We start from the raw sequence: 24,923 nt of genomic DNA, 5'->3' as shown, positions 1-24,923 counted from the left end.
TCCACACACAGTACAGCCCTCTGTGTCGTCCGAGGTGGTGCTGCTACAGCATTTCTTAGGAACGCTCCACTGCTGTCTCCAGGATTTTCTTCCATGCTCACCCCTTCTACAAGTTCTAATGTACAGGTACCTGCACAGGTACCTTCATTACCTGGGCCATTACCTGCACAGGTAATGAAGATGGGTCACAACTGCCCCCTGGCCAGCAGAGATTGTAAGATGCACCCCAATTTCAGAGATGCATCTTAGAATCAAAATATGGTATTCTAATATTAGAGGAAGAAACAATCTGAACTTTATCACCTTTGAATGATGCTCATCATTATATCACTTGAGTATGCTTATGCTAATTATTAGTAATAGCAAGTACAGACAATGTGCTGTTTACAGTATTATATGCAGGGCCGACTGGTTAATTCTCTCTTGATAACTAAAACTAGGAAATATAAGTAATCCTGGGACCTGAAGCTAAAATGTTATGGTGTGGAGAGGTACTAGAAACCCCTAATGGCCAGTATGGAAGCTGTGTGATCTTGAGCAAGTCACTTAACCTATCTGTTCCTCATTTTCCTTATGAAACAAAAATAAGGATAATGGTAGTTTTCACTTTAGGGTTGTTTTATTTAATGAGTTAATACAGAGAGAACCTTAACAATACTGCCTAATACAGTGGTACGTGTTATTTGTGTTAAATTACCTAACAAATAAAAGAGTGACATCATCAGGAGTAGGGAACAAGGTGTAAGCAGAAGAGGCCAGCCAGAGGAGAGAGAGAGGGAAATGGAGCAGTTGTGCCAAATAGCATGAGTTTCTGGAGCTGCCTCCTTGTGTACCAGTGGAGCCTAACAGTGGGAATCCCATGGTGGTGGTAGTCATCTGGGAGGAATGGGAGGATGGAAAGTGGGCCAGAAATGGCCCAGCATAAGGCCCAACCATCAGGGCCTCCTCCTGAAAATCTGCTGCTCGACCCTCGTAAGGTGGAGAGACTTTATAGGACTAGAGAAACCTTGCTATTTACCCTATCAGAGGCATCACCAGAAGTGAATTTGCCTGTGTAGTCAGAGCAAGTTTCTTCTCACACAAATGGTTTTCCTGCTTTGGGTTCTTGATCTGTCAGCCAATTCCTTGCTTCTCCAGGGTCAGGACCCAGCTCTTATTCTCACATAGTTCTGCTTTTCTCCTCGGTATTCCTTTGGGGAAGAACTCTCCTTTGACTTCTCTACAGCTCCTCGTGTCAAATAACAAAAGTTTTAACTGTTGGGGGCAAAGTCAGTGGGCTTTAGAATTCTGTGGGCCTGCCTGGCCCTGGTCTATCAAATAGGGATACTAGTACCTACTTCAGAGCTATTGGGAAGAAGCCCTGCAGTCTTATGGTTTAAGTGCTTGCAAATAATAGTACCAATTAGGTAAAATCTGGTGACAATAAAATATTCCACCTTTGTATGAAAAAGTGGGGGTGAGAATGGGACTGGGGGTCATGTGGGGACCTTTTCCAAACAAGCACACTCTCCCCTCACCACCAGGAGTCATTGCTGAAATTACCCACTTCTACTCATGGGAGTATGGGCTGGGGACAGAAAATACAGAAAACTGTGCTGTGTCTCTACATCCCTTCCCCTCTTCCTCCCACCCTGGCGCTCTTGCGCAGGGAAGACCATGCCGCTGTGCCTCCAAATTGGTCACCTTGAGAAAGTGAAAACTGCTTTGACAGTCATAGTACTCTTGAAGGCCACCTTGAAAGATTGTGTTATTGTAGTTTTTGTTTTACAAATAAGAAAACTGAGATTCAGCAGTTAGGATTGTCGAAAGATAAAAGATGAGTTCCACTATAAACTTAAAAATCAAAGCCAGTTCCTTGTTTTCCTCTTTAAAGGTAGTTTATCAGGATGAGAATTTGACACTTTTGTACCTTACACTCTTTTGTCAGAGGGTCAGGAAAGAATGAAGGACCCTCAGGTCTCTAACCCCAGTTAGAACTGCAGTTGGAACCTTAGCAGCAGTTTCTGTGATTCATAGCTCCCCAAGGGGAAGAGTCAATTTGATAACTGGGGTTCGGCTGCCTCAAGGGCAGAAGGGGCCATTTGGAGGAGGCTAGCTGTCATCACAGAAGCCAGGCAAGCAGCCAAGGTGAGGAAAGTGTGAGGGCTTAGCGAGACCTCCTGGAAGGAAGTTCAGGGGATTGAAGCCATAAATTCACATGGCCGGGGGGATCCCAGGGCTTATAGCTTGCCTGTGAGCCTAGGTTTAGATCAAAGCAAACAAATGCTCTCTGCCAGATAAGGAGTGTTTGTTTGTTTTTGTCTTTTATTTATTGTATATTTTAGGCTTTCTCTCTTCCTTTTTTTTTCCCCCTGAGAGTAGAAATGACAGAATATAGAGATGGGAGTTTGGGGTAAAGGTATACGTTTAGTTCCTAATATTTTTGGCAGGAACAGTAGTTTTTCAATAAATTATATTTATTCTAGGCTTTAATAGTGCTAGAATTTGGTTATTTTGAGCACTGGGTATTATTTTACCATTTTAGAGACCAGTCCAATTGTTTTTAGAAGAAACGTCATCAGAGTCATGAACACTACATAAAGGTCAGTGCAGTTTGCCTAATCTAAGAAAGTGAAGAGCCCATGAACTGAATAAAAGCACATTTCTAAGTAATTTAAAATGGAAACATTCTTTAAAACATGCGTTGGATTATTTGCATGGGATTTTTTTTTCCTTCTATCTGGTTGCATCATCTTTTTTTTTTTTTTTGCCCATCATTTTGCTGCGTGGGGGCCTGCGCCTCTTCACGCTGTGCAGTCCTGGGACGCCTTTTTTCTTTTTTTACCAGGAGGTCCTGGGGATCAAACCCTGGTCCTCCATATGGTAAACGGGAGATCAAGTGCTTGAGCCACAGCTGCTTTCCCTGCATTGGATTTTTAAGAAGGTAGTAGATAACAGTGTCTAAAGTATCAGTCTTTCTCCACAATTTTTTTTTTTAAAGATTTATTTTTATTTATCTCTCTCCTCCCCTCCCCACCCCAGTTGTCTGTTCTCTGTGTCCATTTGCTGTGTGTTCTTCTGTGTCCACTTGTATCCTTGTCAGCAGCACTGGGAATCTGTGTCTCTTTTTTGTTGTTGTTGCGTCATCTCGCTGTGTCAGCTCTCCGTGTGTGCGGCGCGACTCCTGGGCAGGCAGGACTTTGTTTTGCGCTGGGCGGCTCTCCTTACGGGGCACACTCCTTGCGCATGGGGCTCCCCTATGTGGGGGACACCCCTGCTTGGCAGGGCACTCCTTGCACACATCAGCACTGTGCGTGAGCCAGCTCCACACATGTCAAGGTGGCCCTGGGTTTGAACCGCGGACCTCCCATGTGGTAGGTGGATGCTCTAACTGTTGAACCAAGTCTGCTTCCCTTTCTCCACAATTTCTTGTGTTTAAAGTCCTATTGGCTTCCTGTCTCTCAGTACGTAAATCTGTACCTACATCCAGAGTTGGGACTGCTCTTGTCTTTCTTGGGGACATTCAGCTTGGCACTCTGTTCCAGGGTTTAACCATCATCCTTGACATCCATCATCCATGAAGCTCACTCCTTTCCTTAATGTCTGCTCACTCTAGAAAGTCACTTTCTACTGGCATCTCTACTCGTGGGGTTCTAGACACTAAGGTTAGGATAACCCATCAGATGTTTGCATGCAGGCAAATTGTTTTCCCCATCTTCTTTTCTATGTAGAACTAATTCAACCACAGTTTTGTGCCTTTACAGTTTTTCTCATTCAGCTCTTTTTCAAGCATCTAGTACAGTGTTGCCTGCTATGCTTTAATTTTGGAGCTGGAAGGGAGCCCCAATGTTATCCCACCCTCTTCCTTTCAAATGATGGGAGAGGGAGCAGGAGGAAGCAAGTGCAAGAGGTTGTAGATTCTTTTCAAGGTCACTGGCTGGATAACAGTAGAAATACAGCTAAAGCCCATGTCTTCCAGCTCTGTCTGTTGCTATTTTCACTATAACCGGTTGCTTTGGATGGGTTAAACTTGTATATTGCCCAGCTGTCACTTTTATTTTAATAACTATGTATCATTATAATGATTTGAAATCCATGTGTGAAATAAAGAACCATGTGCTATGGTTACTTTCCTTCAACACATATATTAAAGGCTCACTACATGGTTGAAAGGGAAAGTCTACGGTCATGTATATTATTAGAAGGAAAGCTAAGAAAACATAACATGGGACTGTATAACAGTAAAACCTCATGTGAAATACGAATATGGGTGATACCACATATATAAGACTTTTTACAAAATATAAATACAAATAAACTAGAGAGACAAACAGAATAGCAGGGGAAGCATAGAGAGATTGAGAGGTGATGAGGTTTTTGTCTGTTTTGTTTATTATTATTATTATTGGAATAATGAAAATGCACTAATAATGATTCAAGTGACGAATGCACAACTATATGATTATACCAAATACTATTGATAATACAGTTTGAATAGATTTATGCTTTATTAATATGTATCAATACAGTTGATTTGTTTAAAAAAAAAGGCTCATTCCATGCAGATGCTGAGTTGTAGTTCTCATTCAATATATGAGAAAATGCATTTTCATTTAATTCCTTGTTAACCTTTAACGTAGGTTTTCATATCTGTTGATTCAAAAGATATGGCTGCTTATGGTCCTGCAGCTAGTAAGTAAGGGAGCTAGGTTTTGAACAGTTTCACTGTCTTCAAAATCACTGCCCTTTTCAGTACCTCAGTTACAGTCCTCTCTCACACGAGATTTATTTATTTTTAAAGATTTATTTATTTTTATTTATCTCTCCCCTCCCCCACCCCCATCCCCATGGTCTGCTCTCTCTGTCCATTCGCTGTGTGTTCTTCTGTGTCTGCTTGCATTCTTGCCAGCAGCACCAGGAATCTGTGTCACTTTTTGTGCGTCATCTTGCTGCATCAGCTCTCTCTGCGTGCAGTACCATTCCTGGGCAGGCTGCGCTTTTTTCACGCGGGGCAGCTCTCCTTGCGGGCGCACTCCTTGCGTGTGGGGCTTCCCTATGCGGGGGACACCCCTGCATGGCACAGCACTCCTTGCACACATCAGCAATGCGTGTGGGCCAGCTTACCACATGGGTCAGGAGGCCCTGGGTTTGAACCTGGACCCTCCATATGGTATGCCGACACTCTTATCATTTGAGCCAAATCCGCTTCCCTAGATTTTATTAGTTTTAAATTTGACAAATTCTAATCAGAAGAATGTATTGTTATTAAACTATTAGTCTGCTTTAATTTAAAAATAAAATTCAAGGGAAACTGTTGGAATGAATAGGGCAAAGCATTTAAACATAAGCATAATAATGAAGCTGTTCAAAGTTACAGAAATGATGTTTGATATTCATGCCTTCATCTGGTTAATTCATTGAGTAAGAAAGGACATTAATATTTGGTTACAAAAAGAGGCCTTGTTTTTACTTTTGTGATCTTTCACTCAGAATTTTTGTCCAGCTGTTAATTTGAAATTTTTATTTTGGGTTAGACAAATATAATTAAATGTATGTCCTCTTTGTAATGTAATAGTTATTTTTCTTACTTGTGGATCACTCGGTTTCATATGTTTTAAGTTCCCTGTATATGCATTTTTAAACCACTAGTAAAGCAGAGTCCCAGTAATTACGAGAGAGTAAAGTTGGAATGGCTCTCTGTTATTCTACTTGGCTTACCTCACCTTCAGGGGAGCTCTGTAGGACTACTCTCTTATACAGGCTGGTGTGGTGCTTTACTCCCCTTCCCGTCCTTTACTCCACGGCCCTGAAGTTCAGCGTGCAGAATGCTAATCTAAACCTTCCTTCCCCAGCATCTTTCCCTCACCGCTCAACAGCTTAGTTCTCTCTCACACTGTCTTTATTCTTACAGCCTTGTCATCCCTTCTAGTGCCTTTCACTCTTCCTCTCAGCCTCTAAAGTTTTTCCCTTTATCTGAGGAAAATTACTCTCAACTTTCTATCAAATGCAGTAAATAGAGAGGAGAAATAGACATTGAAATTTGTCAGGCCTGAGTTTGAAACTTGGTTCTACCACTTAACTAGCCTCATGTGTAGTTTTCTCACTTGTAAGATAGAGCAGGAAATAGCTTCCTCACACAGTGATGAAAAATATTAGATAGATCTTATCTAAGATTAACGTATGATCATGTGTGAAAATCTGTAAAACTATGTCTGGCACACTCTAGGAATGCAAACTTGAATACCACACATCCCTGCCCTTCACACTCCTTCCAGGTTCTACATATGAAATTAGCCATCGTAACTCTTTAAGGATTTCATGAAATTTTATGTCTACAAAAACATATTTTACCTCCTTTAATGCATTCCTTTTCCTTACATAGTAATTAAAAAAATCCTTTCAATTCCGTGTCTTCATTGATTTTGTTTAATTACCATTATAACAGCATTTATTTTTCCCATTTAAAAAAAATTCCATTTTTGATTAGACGATTGTCTAATCCTGAAATCTAAACAATATGTGTAATGTTTCTATAGACAAATGTAGTCCAATATTCAGACAGGCAATTTAAATGTTAGAATGACAACTTTTGTTTTGTTTTAATTTTTTGTTTTGAAATAATCTTAGATCTCCAGAAGTTACAAAAATTGTACAGAGTTCCCATATACTTTTCACCCATCTTCCTCTGATATTAATCTCTTATTTAACTACAGTACAATTGTCAAAACTAAGAAACTAACATTAGTAGAATACTATTAATTAAACTGTAAACTTACTTTGGATTTCACCAGTGTTTTTACTTATGTCCTTTTTGTATTACAGGATTCAATCTAAGATTCTAAATTGCATTTCATTGTCTAGTCTTCTTAGTCTTCTCCAATTTTTGACAGTTTCTCAGTCTTTCCTTGTCTTTGATCATCTTGAGACTTTTGAAGGATACTGGTCAGTATTTGGTAGACTGTCCTTCAATTGGGTTTGGTTGATATTTTCTCCTGATCAGATTAAGGTTGTACATTATTGGGAAGGACACTGCCAGGTGAAATGCTCTTCTCAATGCTTTCTTTCTGGGATACATGATGTTGATATGTCTTATTACTGGTGATTTTAACTAAAAATTAATTATTTTATTAGAACACTTGTTGATTTATAGAATAATCATACCGAAAGTACAGAGCTCTCATATACCCCCTCTCTCATACATGATTTTCACTGTTATTTACATTTTGCATTGGTAAGATACCTTTGTTAGAATTGATGAAATATTGCAATCGTAATTATTATACTATTAATTGTAACCCATTGTATATATTAGTGTTCACTCTCTGTGTTGAACATTGCGATGATTTTTTTTCTGATAATTTGTATACCAGATTTATCATTTTATCCACTTTCAATTATGCAATTCAGTGGTATTGATTTCATTCACAAGTTGTGCCTCTGTCATCAACTATTGCCACCACTTTTGAGGGTGATGTTAATCTTGCTCACTTGAGAGAGGTGGTCTCTATCGTTCCCATTGTAATTAATCAGTATTTGGGAGGAGATCCTTTAAGACTATGCAAATATCCTCTTTGTCCTTAAATGCTTGCCGCTTGTTTTGCATCCCTGAATCTTGCTTGTGACTTTTATTACTGTAGTATTCAAATGGTGATTTTCTATTTCCCTGATTCCTTCTATAGATAGTAAGAATTATTTTGTAAGGTGATTATATCTTTATGGACTCATGGATATCTATTTTATACTTTGGGTTATTTAGTTAATTTATTTAGCACTTTGTTACTTTATGAGGCCACAAGATAATCCAGGCTTATCATCTGTTTTCCCTGAGCCAGCCCTGAAATCAACCACTTCTTCAAGGAGCCCTGATTCTTATTATTGGAGAATCGGTATTTAGAAACCAAGATCTGGGTTCTAGGTGTGCTCATTGCTACTGGAGTGTCACTGCTGTAGGCCTTTTAGCAGACAGAATTAGGAGATATATGTATGTATACTAACAACTGTGCACACACATCTCTCTATATAGTTTTGTATCCATTCTTCTCTATATGTGGAACTCAGAAATTCATATTGAATCACATCCTATTCATACCTAGCACCACAAGGTTCATTTTTGTATTCTTTCTTTGCTTGTTTGTAACTTCTTTTTCTAACAGTGAGAAACTGGCTTACATTATCTAAAATGAAGTGACCTATGTTGTGGTTCTATTTCTTAATTCACTATTCTTTACTAATGATATTTGCGTCTCTCTATTCACCAGTATCACACAGTCTTGTTTATGGTAGCTTTATATAAGATTTCACATTGGGTAATGTGAGTTCTACAGCTTTATTTTTCTTATTAAAATTGTTTTGGCTATTCTAGTTCCTTTGCCTTCCCCTGTAAATATTATAGAATCAGCTTATCTATATATCCAAAAAGTCCTGGAAATTTATTTGGAATTTATTAAACCTGTGGTTCATTTTGGGAAGGATTGATCCCTTAAGCATGGAATGTCTCTTATTTATGTTTTCCTTTGATTAATCAGTTTTGTAATTTTCAACATATAGATCTTTGTTTTTTGTTTTTAAAGATTTATTTTATTTATTTCTCTCCCTTTCCCCCCACCCCTGCCAGTTATCTGCTCTCTGTGTCCATTCACTGTGTGTTCTTCTGTGTTTGCTTGTATTCTTGTCAGCAGTACTGGGAAACTGTGTCTCTTTTTGTTGCGTATCTTGCTGCATCAGCTCTCCATGTGTGCGGCGCCACTCCTGGGCAGGCTGTGCTTTTTTCATGCTGGGTGGCTCTCCTTATGGGGTGCACTCCTTGCCTGTGGGGCTCCCCTACATGGGGGACACCCCTGCATGGCATGGCACTCTTTGCGTTCATCAGCACTAGCCTCTTTGGGCTTTGTGTTTAAGCAGTCCTCTAGTCCCCTCACTTACATAGCAGGATCAAACATGGTGGCTTCCTTTTCCTTTGTCTGTCTGAGTGAGTCTCTGTTTCCCTTTATATCAGACCCAGCAAGGGGCTGAAGACTCAACCTGAGTCATGCCAAACTGAGTGTGGCAGTTTGAAATTATCTTTTTCAAAAAGAGAAATATTACATTTGTAAACTATTCCTTTGGGTGTGATACTCTTTGATTGCATTAAATTCAGTTGAGACAGCTTTGATTAGATTACTTGATGAGATCGATTTAGGGCTTTTTGAATGGGCTGTGTCATTGAGATATGACTTCCATTGAGTCTTTGCCCCGTTGCTGTGTCTGATAGAAACACAGAGAGAGACTCATTCAGATGCAGGAAAAGGAAGCCACTATGTTTGATCCTGCCATGTAAGGGAGAGGACTGCAGGATTGCTTAAGCACAAAGCCCCAAGATGCTGAATGCACAGAGCAGATCAGGAAGAGATGGTGAGCCCAGAGGGGAAGGATGAAACTTTGACAGAGATGGGTGGCCATCTTGTTTCACCATGTGGCAACACACAGGATCAACAACAGCTGGCTTTGGTGAGAAGGCATCTCTGATGGTGCCTTGGTTTGGGCTTTTCATGGCCTTGGAATAGTAAGCTTTTACCTCAAATAAATGCCCTGTATAAAAGCCAACACGTTTCTGGTACTTTGCATCAGTGCTCCTTTGGCAAATTAAAACAGTGTGGTAGATTACACTAAACGATATTCAAATATTGAACCAGCCTTAAATTCCCAGGATAAACTTCACTTGAAAATGCTGCTTTATTTTTATATGTAGTATTGTTGGTAATATTTTTTGAGGATTTTTATGTTTATAAGGAATATTGGTATAATTTTCTTTTTCTGTACTGTCTTTTTCTGGTTTTGGTATCACAATACTGCTAACCCCATAAAATGAGTTAGGAAATATTTCTTTCTCTTCTGTTTTCTAGAAAAGATTAGATAAAATTGGGGTTATTTCTTCTTTAAATGTTTAGTAGAATTTGCAGTGAAACCACATGGTCTAGGAGATTTCTTTTTTGAAAGGTTTTTAGCTACAAACTTAACTTATTTAATAAAGGGCTCTTCAGGTTTTCGTTTCTATTGTGAGTTTTGGTAGTTTGTTATTTTTGAGAAATTGCTCCATTTAATTGAAATTGTTGAATTTATATGTGCAGAGTTGGTATTACACATCTGTTCTTAGTGTGGCATCAAGGATATTATCTCTGGATGTAGGATTATGGGTTGACAATTCTTTGCTTTCAGGACTTGAAAAATGTTCTACTTCTTTCTGCCCTACATGGTATTTGGTAAAAAGTTGGCAGTCATTTGAGTCATTGTTTCCCTATAGGTAGGGCGTTATTTTAATTGGACTGTTTTCAGGATTTTTTCTTTTGTTTTTCAACAATTTCTTTTGTTTGTTCAACAATTTGATTGTGATGTGCCAGGGCATAGAATTCTTTGAGTTTTTCCTGTTTGGTGTTTGCTAAGCTTCTTGGCTCTGTAAGTTTATATCTTTCACCAGATTTCAAAAGTTTTCAGCTATTATTTCTTCAAATATTTTTTAGTACCAACTCTTTCTCCCCTTCTTCTGAGACTTGGATGGCATGAATATTAGACCCTTTGGTATTGTCCCACAGTTATCCTGAGACCCTGCTTATTTTATTTTTTCTGTTCATAATGGTTAACGTCTGTTTTTCTATCTTAAAATTTACTGACTTTTCCCTCTGCTATGTCCATATGAGTTAATAGTTTTTTTCAGTTATTGTACTTTTCAGTTCTAAAATTTCCATTTGGTCCTTCTTTACATTTTCTATTTCTTTTGCAGAGACTCTCTTTCTATATGTTTCATAAGTGTTCATTTGTTACTTCTGAAACGATGGTTATAATAGCGGTTTTAAAGTCTTTGTTTCGTAATCCCAACATGTGTTTCATGTTTTGGTTGGTGTCTGATCCTTGTTTTTTCCTTGCAGGTTGAGATTTTTCTTGTTGTTTGTATTCCAATTAACTCTGGATTTTAACCTTGACGTTTTGAATATGTTGTTATGAGTCTCTGGATCTTGTTTAAATTCTAAGGAGAATTTTAATTTTTTTGTTGTATTTTGTGTTAGTAGGCAATTGAGCAGGTTAGATTGAGGCCAAAAGTTTCAGCCAGTCTTTTGTAGGCTGTGGTTCCATTCAATTCAGTCTTCAAAGCTTTTGCCATGACAGTGGGATCTGATCTCCATGTACACTACCCAGTGGCCAGTCTTGGTCCTGAGCAGTGGTCTACACTATAGTTCAATTCTCAAAGTGTCCAGTAGGTTCTTTAAGGTCAGATCCATGCATACACGGCTCTGAGGTGAGCACAGGAGTTCATACATAACTTTATGGGATTGCTTTCTTGAGCTCTCTCTTCTCTGTGATCTCCCTGACATTTTCTGGCTGCCTAGAGATCCTTTCCTGTTCTCTGGTTAAAAAGTCAAACCTTTAGTTTTTCCATATTTTTGGCATGCTTCCTTAGGTTGCATTTGTGCCCAGGACCAAGTGTCAGAGGACAGAGAGGAAATAAAACCACTCATCTCCACACTCTGGAGACCACAAAATCACGTGGTCCAAGAGAATGCCCTTCCTGTAGTCTTAGGCACCTGCTTGCTGCTGCTGCCATCCAGCCCCTTGGAAGCTCAGGTGTGGTGCTACTTCAGATTCCCCAGTCTGCCTGCTGCTACTTGTTTTTCAGAGTCCTCAGAATGCTGCTCCATGCATTTTGTAAGGAGTTTATAATTGCATTCAGAGGAGAAACAAGAGTGAACTGTTTTTACTCTGTCTTACCGGGAACCTCAGGAGAATCTTGGAAAGGCTGTCACCCCCTTGACTTTCATTTATTCAGCTTTTGTGTGTGTGTGTGTGTGTAGTACAAGAGGTGGTCAAGTGTTGGTTTTGCTATCAGGAAAGGGTGAGCAGGAAAGGCTGTTCATTTAGAATTAAAGTTCACCTCTAGTTGGATCAGGTGCTTTTTATTAAACAAGTAAAGTGTCCTTTATCAGTATAGATTAAAATGTTATCAGGAACCTTAGCGGAAACACAGCCGTAGGACTGAGAAACTTTCTGGCTTCTCTCAACTCATATTTTTACAGCTTGAATTCACTTTTAGAATTTGATGGTACTGACTTGTGGTGGCAGCAGCATTCAGATTGTCACACATCCAGCTTCTCCTTTGAGGAGTATCTATGGCTACCTCTGAAGAAAGCATTTGTTTTATTAGAGGGGAAAATGTTTAGGCTTGGTTATTGAGTGCCAGTACTAGGCCAGGAGTTGACAGTAATTCTGGGAGGTGGACATTATTATCCAGATGTTAAAGCTACTTGGTGAACTATTTGTATTTGGTTCTCATGATGGAAATAACCCTAAGTTGCAGATCAATTGGCTCCAAAGTCACTAAAACAATTTAGACTATCACTGGGGAGGCCTAGGAAGAATAATTTTTAGTAGGTAGTATATGATATGTATTATTAAGTTGATTATTTATTGATATAAATTAAGCCTATATGATACATTTTTTTTAAGATTTAAAAAAAATTTTTTCTCCCCCTCCCCCACCCCACTTGTCTCTCTCTGTGTCCATTTGCAGCGTGTTCTTCTTTTGTCCGCTTCTGTTGTTGTCAGCTGCATGGAAATCTGTGTCTCTTTTTTTTTGCTGCGTCATCTTGTTGTCAGCTCTCTCTGTGTGCGGCGCCATTCCTGGGCAGGCTGAACTTTCTTTCGCACTGGGTGGCTCTCCTTACGGGGCACACTTCTTGCGCGTGGGGCTCCCCTACACGGGGGACACCCCTGCATGGCACGGCACTCCTTGCGCGCATCAGCACTGCGCGTGGGCCAGCTCCACACTGTTCAAGGAGGCCCGGGGTTTGAAGCGCGGACCTCCCATGTGGTAGACGGACACCCTATCCACTGGGCCAAGTCCGCTTCCCGATACATGGTTTTAAATAATTTTATTACTGATACAATTCTGAAATCTCCAGAATTGACCTTGTCTTCTTCCCCCCACCCCCCCACTAATAAAAGGAGGTTGTTATTGTAGTCTTCATTTGTAGAAGGTTGTGGTTTTTTTGTCTTTTTTAAGGGGAGAGAATAGTACATAAGAAATACAAAATTTATTGTAAAATGCTTTTGAAAATGTAAACTTTTGTTAGGGTTCTGCAAATGATAAAAACTGCTTAATCAGAAAAGGAGCATACAGAAGTATTGTGGAATTCAAGGACTAAAACAAACTGAAAAGATGGAAGATGGTCAAGAGACCAGTCTATCCACCGCAAAGATCTAGTTCAAATTCTGGTAGAGGAGAATTCTAACTGCATCAGCCTAGATCATGCTTCAGTCCTTGAGCCCTGTACTATGTCTAGAAAGGTGGAATTGTAGTAGCCCGTGTTCTATGTGGGATTCCTCCTCTGTGTGTCAAAACTGACATTTAGTGGTTAGGGGTTAAACTAGATCAAGATCCCAAAGTTTACCTATTATAATATCATGTTTAAATTAGCCAGCTTATTATAATTAAAGCCTGTAATGGTATGTGGCCTTGGAGAGATTATAAAATTTATCAAACTTGCAAATATATTAAGTTTTTCAACCATTTTCACTCAGAAGCTAGCATACTATTCTAACAATTTTCTTCCAAGTGGTTGCTCTGTATCTCCAAGTTCACTGCATTTCTAATGGTATTATATTTTTTAAAGAAATTTCTTTTCCCACTTATATAACCCATCACCATTTTTAGAGCTCTCTGTATAATACATTTTTCCTCCATATTTAGTTATCTTCTTCTATGCAGTTTTACTTCAGTTTCATGATACTGCTCCCCATCCCTTTACTCACGCCGTTGTATGCTGGAACTTTTTGTAACTTTCAAATTTAGAAAATAGAGCTTTAAAGTATCAGTAAATGATGTGGCATGTTTGAAAGGTCACATTTTTTATGGTTGGAAGGAAAATAGGAAATATTTGTGAGTCATTTTAGTTGTCCAAATATTAATGCCAGTTTTTCTCTCCAAGGTTAGAAGATGCTTATTTTAAACCAAAGTATCATTTATTTCTGTGTATGTGTATATGTGTGACGTGACAGAATATAATAATACAGTCCCCTTGGAGTAGAAGTTTTCACATGCAGTTGTGGGTGGTAAGCATTTTGCTGTTATCAGCTTTTCTGTTCATCCTGTGATCTAGTGCTGCCACACCCACAGCATATCTACATACATGTCACTGTTGTCACCATTTCAGAATTGAGCTCCTGATCTCCACATTAAACTAAGGGAGGCAGACATTCCTGGTTTTCTTCCCAGCTCTATTGTTTATTGACAGGGTGGCTTTGGACTAGTTATTTCACCTCTTTGAGCCTTAGTGGTTTTTCATCTGTAGAATTGGGGAAAAGCGCTCATGAAGATCTTGACTTTTAAAACAGTACTTACTACAGTTCATGGAAAATAATTGCCACTCAGTAAATGGTACTACCATTAATTTTTAGTCAATAATGTATGTGTTTCCTATCCAATCACCAATGAAAAGGTCCAACCCTAGTTAATTGGAGATCTGCTTTGTTGCTTTGCAGTGGCGATTGTTTATGGCTCTCCAAAAGTTGGATCTCCCAGAAGCTGTAATGGCAAGTTGGCAGTGAGGGTAATACAGACTTCGGAGTGAATTGATGAAATAAGTGGTGAGCTCATTAGCTGTTCAGGTAGCATTAAATTAATTGAATTGTTTAACTTATGAAAGCTTGAAGTAGACCTAAAAGAGGAATTTGTATAGAATAAAGAAAATGGTAGTGATGCATTTGGTGACTCAAACTCAAATACACGAAGTAAAAGATGGTAACTGAAATAACAAACCCATATATAGTAAAGCAAAGCATAAGTTGAAGCCAGAATTGCTTTTTGTGTGTGTGTGTATTTTACCTTGTGTTCTGGGATTCATATTTTAATGGAGGTAAAAGCATTTGATCTTTAAAAACAGTAAAATAATCCTGCTTTGACCATTGTTGGTCAGTAGAGCATTGAATTCCTCTTTTGGACTCTAAAATTAAAGGAAGAATACTGGGAAGGGTCCAAAGAAGAGCAATAAAAATCATCAGAGGATTATTAAAATTAGGGCCCATGAGGAAAGAGTAAAGGAGTTGTGAATTTTTACCTTGAATAGTCTTAAGAGGCAGTTAATAACCCTCTTCCGGAATCTAAAGGGTTGTCATGAAAAGGATGCTGAGCAGTTGTTTCTTTTCTCACTACTAAGAAATGAAGAAAGGAAAACTGGTTCAGGAAGGACTTAGATAAACAGAAGTACTTCTTCTCCAAGACAGAAAAGGATGAAATATGTAGCCGATGCTGTTCTACAGATATTTGACTGGAAGCCTTGGGTCCTTGACTGTTTGGATATGTTCTCATGCGGTGGGCTACGTGCCTCATGGAACTTCTGCTGGCTTGCACTCAAGACCACAAAATTAGCACTTTATTTTATACTATCTTGTAAGTCTTGATTCTTTCGTGCATCTTAGTTCTCTCAGATTCTTTTGTTCTCCAACTCCCCTCAACAAAATGGCTTCTCGTCACCTCTAGAAGATACTTTCCTAAGCCTGATCATGTTTCTGAGGCTGATTCCCGTCCCCTCCCCCCAGTGTTGGTCGATGTATTTGAAATTACTATTTACTTCAAATGATAATACATTGTACTTAAAAATAGAAACAGCTTTCCTAGGGAAAATTTCAATTAGTGGAAAAAGTCCCCAAATAAAATTTTGTGCCGCAATGGTAGGTAGTTTAATGAAATTAGCTAAGTAAATGGGTATTTTATAACTGTAAATATGGGAAAGGTATTTTGAAAGAGTAGAAGTTGCTGAGTCAGTAGAGTTTAAAAGCTACCTGCATAGACCAAACATACAGAAAATGCTGAGCACATTTCCAGTGAGTGATAATTAATTAATGCATGTCAAACCATTGGGATAAAAATAGCAGAGGGGAGGAGCCCAGTGATCATTGGGTTGACACTTTACACAATCACAAACACTAAATCGGGACTGGTACAGAATTTTAAGTGCCTTTTTCTTGGGTCTTACTGTTGTGATCTTTTTTAGAACTGTTCTGATACACACTTTGGAAGGCTGGTCTCTGTGGATATCGTCTGTGCCAAATTATAGCACAAAACAAGGAACTTCTTTGTTTTACTTACTGAGAATAGTGCTCAATAAGTACCATTTGCCAATATGCTGAATTAAGAGAATGTTATAAGGATGTTTCACAAAGGAACGTGGACAAAACGTCTGATGTTTACAAGTTCTATTTATATGTAAGTTGATAGCATATAAAGCCATGCTTAAAGCTTTATTTTTAATGCTTCATTCAATACATATGAATATTTACGCTGTGAGAAGATGATTTCATCTGGTTCCAAATATATACTATATCTCAATATAGTTAGTGCTATTTCAGAATCCAGTTTTTGACTTTGTTGATCACGCCCTGGGAAATTAATTTTTATTAACCAAACTCCTGCAGTACTGATTGGTAACCTGAGACATAACCATGATAATTTTCTTTTTTTTGCCTTTGACTTTTATTTCATCCTGGTATCTTGGTTTAGAGTCATAAGTAACTATGCTTTCCTTCCTAAAAATGGGATCCCAAGTGGGAATTATAGTGTGTATTCATGTATGTATGCCAGTATAATTAAGGCCAGTGAGGTTTAATCTCCAAAGGGAGACCTGTCAGAAAACATCATTATACTTCTATTTATATATCAGTGCCACAAACTGTTTATCTCAAGTTTGATACATCATAGATTTTATGTGGAAGTACTCCTGTAGGGCATTCAAACATAGCTCTATTTATTAATAGATGCATATAATCTATAGTCAGGTGCTGCCTATGAAATAATTAACCCTTGTGTTGAAGTACAAAGTAGTAAAATTTGTGATTTTTTTCCTAGCTACATTTCTTACTTAAATATGTTTTCAAAAAATGTTAGATGATCCTTTTTTTTTTAAGATTTATTTATTTCTTCCATCCCTGTTTCCCCCATCCCCCCTGTTGTCTGCCCTCTGTGTCCATTCGCTGTGTGTTCTTCTGTGTCTGCTTGTATTCTCATTAAGTGGCTCCAGGAACTGATCCTGGGACCTTTCAGAGTGGGAGAGAGTGATTACTCTCTCATGCCACCTCAACTCCCTGTTCTGCTACGTCTTATTTTCTCTCCTCTGCTGCGCCAGCTCTCTGCATCAGTCGGCACTCCTGCTCAGGGTGACGTTCCCACGTGGGCTGGCACTCCATGTGGGCCAGCTTGCTGCATGGGCCAGCTTACCTTCACCAGAAGGCCTGGGCATCAAACCCTGGACCTTCCATATGGTAGGCGGGAGCCCAATTGGTTGAGCCACATCCATTTCCCATAGATGACCCCTAATGTCCCTTGCAACTTGGAGATTTTGTGTTTCACTGACATTATGCTTATATGAGACATGTAGTCTGTCCGAATATATGTGTAATTTGCAATCTGTTACACAGGCATAGGATGATAATATCCTTGTGACCTTATTTTAAAGAAACAAAGCCTAAAGAAAGCCTGAATTATTGCCCATTCAAATGATACCTTTCTTTCCTTTCCTTATTTAATTGCTGGTATGATTCTAATGAGCAGTGCAAGGGCCAGAGTTAAAAAAAAAAAAAAAAGAGAGAGAGAAAATTATTAGAATATACAGAACAGTCAACTAGTGACTCATTTTTCACTGCTAAAAAATACAGTGTAAAGTAATACTTACCTTATATTTTATTTTATTAATAGCTGGCACCTGTGTGGCATTTATAATGCACGTAATGCACTCACTGACACTCTCTTTGAATCTCACAACAATTTATGGAAGAGGTACTGTTCTTCTCACATATCTGATTAGAAAGCTACCTCTAAGATATTATGACTTAACCAGGATTGCAAGCTAGTGTCAACCTGGAATTCAATCTCTGCACTTAGACTTCAAGCTAGCTGTCTTTTAATATCCTTCAGTGTTTACCTGGGCTGACTTTGCTCTGGTAGTGCATGGAGATGTATGATTTAGGTGAACTTTTTATGTGCTTGTATGAAATTTGAATATATATTTTATAAAATAGGCAATTTTGTTTTTCTTCTTAGGTTGCATATTGGAGAATAAGTTGCAGGAAGCTTTGATGCTTCGTTGAAACATATGATTAAGGAAAACTGTGCTTGTATGAAATCTGAGTATATAATTTACTTTATAGAATAGACTGTTTAGTTTGCCTTCTCAGGTGGTATAATGTGATGGAGTAGTATAAGACTAAAAAGCAGAAGACTGGGTTCTAGTCTTGCTGTTGCCACTAAATGATCTGGGACCTTGTGCACATTTCCTCAAGTATAAAATAAAGTCAGTTGACCTTTAGATTCTTTAGTTCTCAAATTCTGTGATTCCAATTTTAATTCTTACTGTTCCATTCAAAGTTGTTGCTTTTAAAAAATCATCTGCCTCATATCATTAGCTTAAATTCTTATATAGGTATCTTCATAGACCATTGTAATGATCTATGCCAGGAGATTGTGAACCTTTTAGTTTTGGATAGTGTAATAACAAAACCCTTGTGGTAACCCTGAGAAAATCTTTCTTACTCCAAATTCTATTTTGAAAGAAATAGTTAATTGGTGAAACTCTTATCCTGAATTTGAGGATTGGAGAATGACAGCAGAATAAAAGTTACACAAGAGTTTCTTTAGCAAATGTAAACTGAGCATCATCACTGCTAAGTACTTGGGCTGCCAAGACTTTGAGTTCCCAGACTAGTATGAAAGGCAGACACACAGATGTGAAATTTCATTACAATTACAAGGACTCTGGGAAAGATGTGTACATGAGAGTGAAGAGAGGAAAACTGGTCCATCTCAGGAACGGAAGATAGAAGAGTTGTGCCAGTGTTGACTTTACCAGACAGAGAAAGGATGATAGAACATCCTAGGCAGATGAAGTATGTTCAGAGGAAAAGAGCCCCGGAGGAATTGCTTCAGAAAATCTCAGGTAGTTTGGGCCACTTGCTGAGGATGACATGCTGGGAAGGTAACTTGCATCTGGCTTGGGGAGGTTGTGGATGGAACTGAAACTATATGAGGCATTAAGGAGATTTTTTAAGATGGTATGAAAGAACAGATCTCTGCAAAGATAACAGGAGGCAGTGTTAAAAACTGAAATCGCTAGCTTGGGCAGGGAAGCTGCAGAGGGAAGGATATACTAGGCAACAGGATAAGATCGAGAGAGAGAAAAACAAGGAAACCTGAGCTAGCACATGGGGCTGTGCTATTTTTCGTCTGTAGACCATCTTTGGCCATGCCTTCCCTATACTTTGCCAGTCTAATAGCTGTGGTCAAGTCAAGAAGGGTTTTGTACTGCATCTCATGGAATTTGGACATTTTTCCGTGAGCAATGAAGAGCCATTGGAGATTTTCACACAGGGTAATAATGCAAGCAGATTTGCCTTTGGAAGACTCTAATAGTAGCAAAATGGAAATTAGATTAGAGAGCTGTCAGAATGAAGACAGGAAGACCATCACAATATTTCTGCTAAGAGCTATTGGAACCCTACATTGAGCCAAGAGCAGAGGGAATGTAGAGAAGGGGGAAAGTCCAGAGATATTGAGTAATAATAATAATAATAATAGCATTTATTGAGTACTTACTGAATACCAGGTTTTTTACATTTACTAACTCTTAAATGTAAACAATAAACGATTGTTTATTGTCTGCATTTCACAGATGAGGAAACTGAGTCACGGGGGTGTTCAGTAAGTAACTTGCTGAAGTACCATAGTGAGTAAATCGCAGTTTTGGGGTACAAACTGAAACCATTTGTTTCCAGAGTTCACCCTATTACTTACTACAGTCTGTTGCCTCTGAATCTGCATTAGAAATGAGGAAAGAAAAGTTGAAGCAAGTTTCCTGACTTGGTTGTCAGGGTGGGTGTTGAAACCATTCACAGATCTAGAAGGAGGATGGACTTTTAGAAGAAAGCTAGTAAGTCTGTTTGGTTTATATCAAGTTCTTAAGTTCTTTTTGGATGTTCAGTGGTGGTATCCAGAAAGTAATTGGATAGAAAGACCTGAAGTTCAAGAGGATTTGTGCATGATAGTTATGTATAACTCTAAATACAACTGCTAGGAGGACAAACTAAGAAATGGTGAAACTGAGTATAATTTTGGTGACCTTTTCAGAATTGCTCCCTATCTGAGGGACTCTGAATGAAACTTTACTTTATGCCCTCCGTGTATTTTCCCAGAAGTATGATTTCTCTAAATAAGTGGATGCAGTGGAAATACAGTGGAGGGAATCCAGCTTCAGCCTAAATGGGTGCAGTCTGGTAACCTTAAGGTTGCTGGGTTCTCTGTAATAAAGACAGTTCCACAGCAGAAAAAAGCTCCTGTTTATGAAACCTTTTCCATATTAAGTACTTAATGTTAATTTACTTACATGTTGAGTACTATGTAGGTCTCAGATCCAGTTTTGGTTTCCATTCTTTGCTATTTAAATGGAAATGTTCTTTACACACCTCCCAGCAGGTATGCTGGTTTCCTGATGGTCCTGAGGGAGCCAGAGGGAGACTCTGGGCCTCCCCTGCAACCAAGTTGGTGGGCTTAATTCCAGCCAGGGCTGCAGTCCAGGGTCAGGAATCTAGGACCCAGAGTTGGGGATTTGGTGTTCAGCCATAGGATAGACTCCTAGACAGATCCTAAGAGGTAGAGATGCCTAGGAGTCCCTATGTCAGTGGCCAACACTTTCTTTTCAGGTTCCTTAATATTCTTTGGAACCTGATATAGTCCTTATTTCTAACCTCGGCTTGAAAGCACAGTCACAGGAGCATAGCAAAGAAATACTTTTGAATCCTAAATGTGATATATAGGTAATAATTTTGGAACTATTTAAAACTCTGGTAATTATGCTCAATTAACTTTTAAAAGCCAAGTACAATCATTGAAAATTATTTAAAACTTCATTCTTAAATATAGACTAATAGGTTTTGGCTGTATTCATTTCTCAATTCAATTTATCTGGTTTTAAGATTCTGTTTGTCTCCAGTATCTTAAGAGACCTACATCAGGCCTAGTCAACATGTTAAAAATAGAATTGTACTCTTAACTGGCTATTCCATTCACCTTGGGCAAGGCAACAACTTTTTAAATATCTTAGTGTCTCAAAATATAAAATGAGTTTGTTTATACTCATAAAGTCTCTTTGAAAGTTACTATTTAAACACAGAGTTTTCCCACAATACACTGTTAAATTCTGCACATCTGCTCTGTACTGGATTAACTGGCTTTCTTCCTGTACCACTGCCTGTTGTTGGCAGAATCAAGGTGGCCGCCATCATCTCTTTGTCCTGGCACTATGTCTGCTTACATTACATTCTATGGCAGAAGGGGTTTGCATATATCATTAAGGTCCCTAATCAGTTGACTTTAGGACAAGGGGATTATCCTTAGTGGGCGTAACCAAATCAGGCAAGCTCTTTAAAAGCAGTTTTCTCCAAAGGATCCTGAAAGGAAGTCAGAGAGACTCAAAGTATGAGAGGGAACCTCAAGGGAAGTTCTTCATTTCTGAGGCAGATGGGACCATGAGGCAAGGACTTTAGAGCGGCTTAAGAGTTGAGAATGGTTCCTGGTCAACAGCCAGTAAGAAAACGGGGACTTCGGTCATAACCGCAAGGAACTGAATTCTGTCAACAACAAGAAGAGACTTGGAAAAGGTCTTTGAATTCCAGATGAGAATCTTGCCAGCTGACACCTTGAGTTCAGTGTGAGCAGAGATCTTGTCATGCCAAGCTGGACTTCTGACCTGTAGAACTGTGAAATGAGAAAGAGGTGCTGTTTAAGCTGCTGAAGTTGTGATGATTTGTTATGCAGCAGTAGAAAACTATTGTACTGTCTATCTCTCCATTTTTCTCTAGTAATCCTGATTATTCATCTTCAGAACTGCAGTGTTAGCATCTCTCAAGATTAGTGTTTTTTTTTTAATTTATTTATTTTTGTTTTCGTTTTTTAATTAAAAAATTTTTACAGTGTGTTTTCTTCATTCTATTACCTTAATAGCCGCTGTTGCATTAAATTAAGGAGAGTCCCATTACTTTTCTCTTTTAAAACCCTGAGCCCAACCTTATTGCTTCTTTTTTTTTTTTTAATCACCCCCCCCCCTTGCAGCTTGCTTGCTGTCTGCTCTCCGTGTCCATTTGCTGCGTGCTCTTCTGTGTTTTTACTTGTCTCCCTTTTTTATTGCATCACCTAGCTGAGTCGGCTCTCTGCGGCACCCGGGCCAGCAGTTCTCCGCAGCATGTGGGCAAGCCTGCCTTCACAAGGACGCCCCGGGACGCCTTCCATATGGTAGAGGGGAGCGCAACTGATTGAGCCACAGCTGCTTCCCCTTGCTAGTTCTTTCTTGTTGTGGTGCTTTGGATAGTAGGGCAGTAGGCAGGCAAGACCTTAACCTCTCCATGTTATATTGTTAAAGTATTACCATGCATAAAGTGATTTGAGGATGCTGTTGTCTTTCCTTTTTACTTTACTTTACCTTAGTTCTTAGCAACATTATATCACACTGTATAGCTGTTTCTTACATTATCCCCTGCAGTGGGTCTGTTATTGCCATTTCACATGAAGAAAGCAAGCAGGAGCGCAGTATGTAGCTATTCCATTCCATGCTAGATCAGAGCTGTGTGAGATGGGATTGAAGGGTGTTTATAGTACACAGCAACAAGGAGCAGTTGACCTTTCATGTGGGCACGGTGGACATCCAAGTCCCACCAGTGAAATCTATAAGATGAAAGTATCCATTTTGATTTTTTCACTTGGGGAAAGAGACCACAGGCTGTTAGTTCTATTATATGTGTGTGGTTGTTCTATTTCAGTCTCCTTGGTTTTATTTCAGACCTTCTATTTGGTATTTCTCTTTCATCTAGAAAAATAAATAAATATTGAAATGAAAGAAAATATTCTCTCCCTCTCTTTATTTAATTAATGGAAAACCATTCTAGACACTGGTCCATTGGGTAATTTGTAAATTGGATTCTTTCATTATTAGACCTGAAAAGGGAAATCTGTTGGGATGGGAAGTTTTCCATATTCATTTGGAATGTATCCACATTGTTCAGGTTAACTTCTTTAAGTAGGTTTGCCCTCCTCTGAAAAGGTCTAGTATATTTGTATATACTTAGGCATATTCCACCCATCTGTCCGTGCATCTATCCACTCACCTATCCATTTATCATCTGTCCATATCTTTCTGTCTTTAGGCTCAGAACAATTTGAGTCATTTGGTGGTCAAGTTCATAGTTTCTAACTGATGGATATTTGTGGGTAAAACCACTACATTTATTGAGCTAGACTATACTATCCCTTATTTTATCAATTTCTGAGAAAACTTTAAAAAATTTAAAATTTAACATAATTTAAACTTTGCAAATAGTGATCTTTCATCTGTAATTGCTAATATAATTTTCATTCACTAAAGTAGGTTTTTAATTAAAAAAATAGGTTTATGTGCACATACATAATTGGGAGTGCTTGCAGATATATCTTGCTTCCCCTCAACAGTTAAATATTCCATGTCTCAGATTACTTATTTAGGAAATGGGTCTCCATATGTAGGATTAAGTGAAGTGACTTTTTTTCTTGTCACTTTTTGCCCCACAAAATTGTACTAATAATTTATATATAGGCTATCATAGCTGGTTATGAGCTGTAACTAACCACAGTTCCAATTTAATTGATGATATCTTTTAGTCAATATCCATAAACTCCTTTTTAAAAATAAAGATATTAGGGAAAAAAAGAATGGTTTTCTATTTTGTTTTCTAATTTTAATTTAAGAAGTTGCACCCTGCTTATCAGAGACACTTTATACTTCTTTAAGGGCTACTATATCTTTATACACCAGTCTATAAAATTTGGTACTCTGATTTTCTTTAAAGTTCTTGAATATTTTTTTCCCCAGTATTTTAATATAGTGTTCTTTCATGTTAAACTTTTAAATTGTACCTTATTTGAAGTCATAAAGATAAAGCTTTGTTTGGCAGCTCCTGTCATGCAACCCATCTGGCAAAATCAAAAACTTCAAGCATTATTTAGCACCTGCATTTTTCTTATTAACCCTGTGTGTGTTTAAACAGAGAACACTGTAAATGTCATTAAATTTTCTACAGTGGCATATGCCTCAGTCTTGAGTCTTTTGGGTGGTTTTGAGTTTGTTTCTTTTGCTTTGTTTTAAGTACGCAGGAATTTTGGAAATCTGCTTATCATGAGAAAATTCTAAAAACTAACAAATATATGATTCAGTTTCTTAAGTATGTGGGTATAACTTCTATAGCAGTGCATTATGTTTTAAAATTTTATTTAATATTTTATGTTTGTTTTGTCACATAATAAAGTTCAAGGGAGGCTAAACCCAATTTGAAAGTGAATGACACTGAGGATCATTTAAATTTGAACTGTGACTCAGATTATCTTCTTGAAATAAAATTGTTTTGTTTAACGTAATATTTATAGCAGATGCAATTCTTTATTTTGCTAGTCGAACTGTAAGATATAGTGCATTATAGCAGATGTAACACTCTGTTAGTTGAACTGTAAGAATACAGCATTGCACACTAGAAGAGTGTTTTCTCGATGGACTAGGAAACCATATTGTGTACCTGAGCCAGGCTGTTTGGGGGACAGGGAACTAATGGAGGAAGAAAACACAGGCACTTTTTTTTTAATGCACCTACTATCTACATGATACTGTACTGCATCCTTTATATTTATTCTCATTCAGTGGAAACTGAAGGTGGGGTGGGAGAGTCGGGGTAGGAAAGACTTCGGAAACTTGCATTCAGATTTGACCTTTGCCTGCTTTCCCTTCTCAAGGAGCTTGTGCCTGGAGGAGCCTGAGTTGATGTCTGTCTGCTTATGTGGTTCTCTCCATTGCTCACAGTCCTTGCGTTCCTTTTATGGCGTGAAGTTCTCTTCACATGATGTGATAAGTACACAC

At 38.4% G+C, this 24,923-nt stretch overlaps 1 protein-coding gene across 2 annotated transcripts in view; it reads left to right on the top strand.

Annotated features, from left to right (window-relative positions):
• The window catches only part of GAREM1 (GRB2 associated regulator of MAPK1 subtype 1), a 203,988-nt gene that overhangs the window by 32,473 nt on the left and 146,592 nt on the right, over positions 1-24,923 (top strand). The gene's annotated exons all lie outside the window — the stretch shown is intronic.

This window comes from Dasypus novemcinctus, chromosome 16 (genome assembly GCF_030445035.2).
Source record: "Dasypus novemcinctus isolate mDasNov1 chromosome 16, mDasNov1.1.hap2, whole genome shotgun sequence".
In the NCBI taxonomy this organism is placed as follows: domain Eukaryota; kingdom Metazoa; phylum Chordata; class Mammalia; order Cingulata; family Dasypodidae; genus Dasypus; species Dasypus novemcinctus.
Note: the sequence above shows the minus strand (reverse complement) of the source record. Positions and strands in the feature narration are given on the sequence as shown.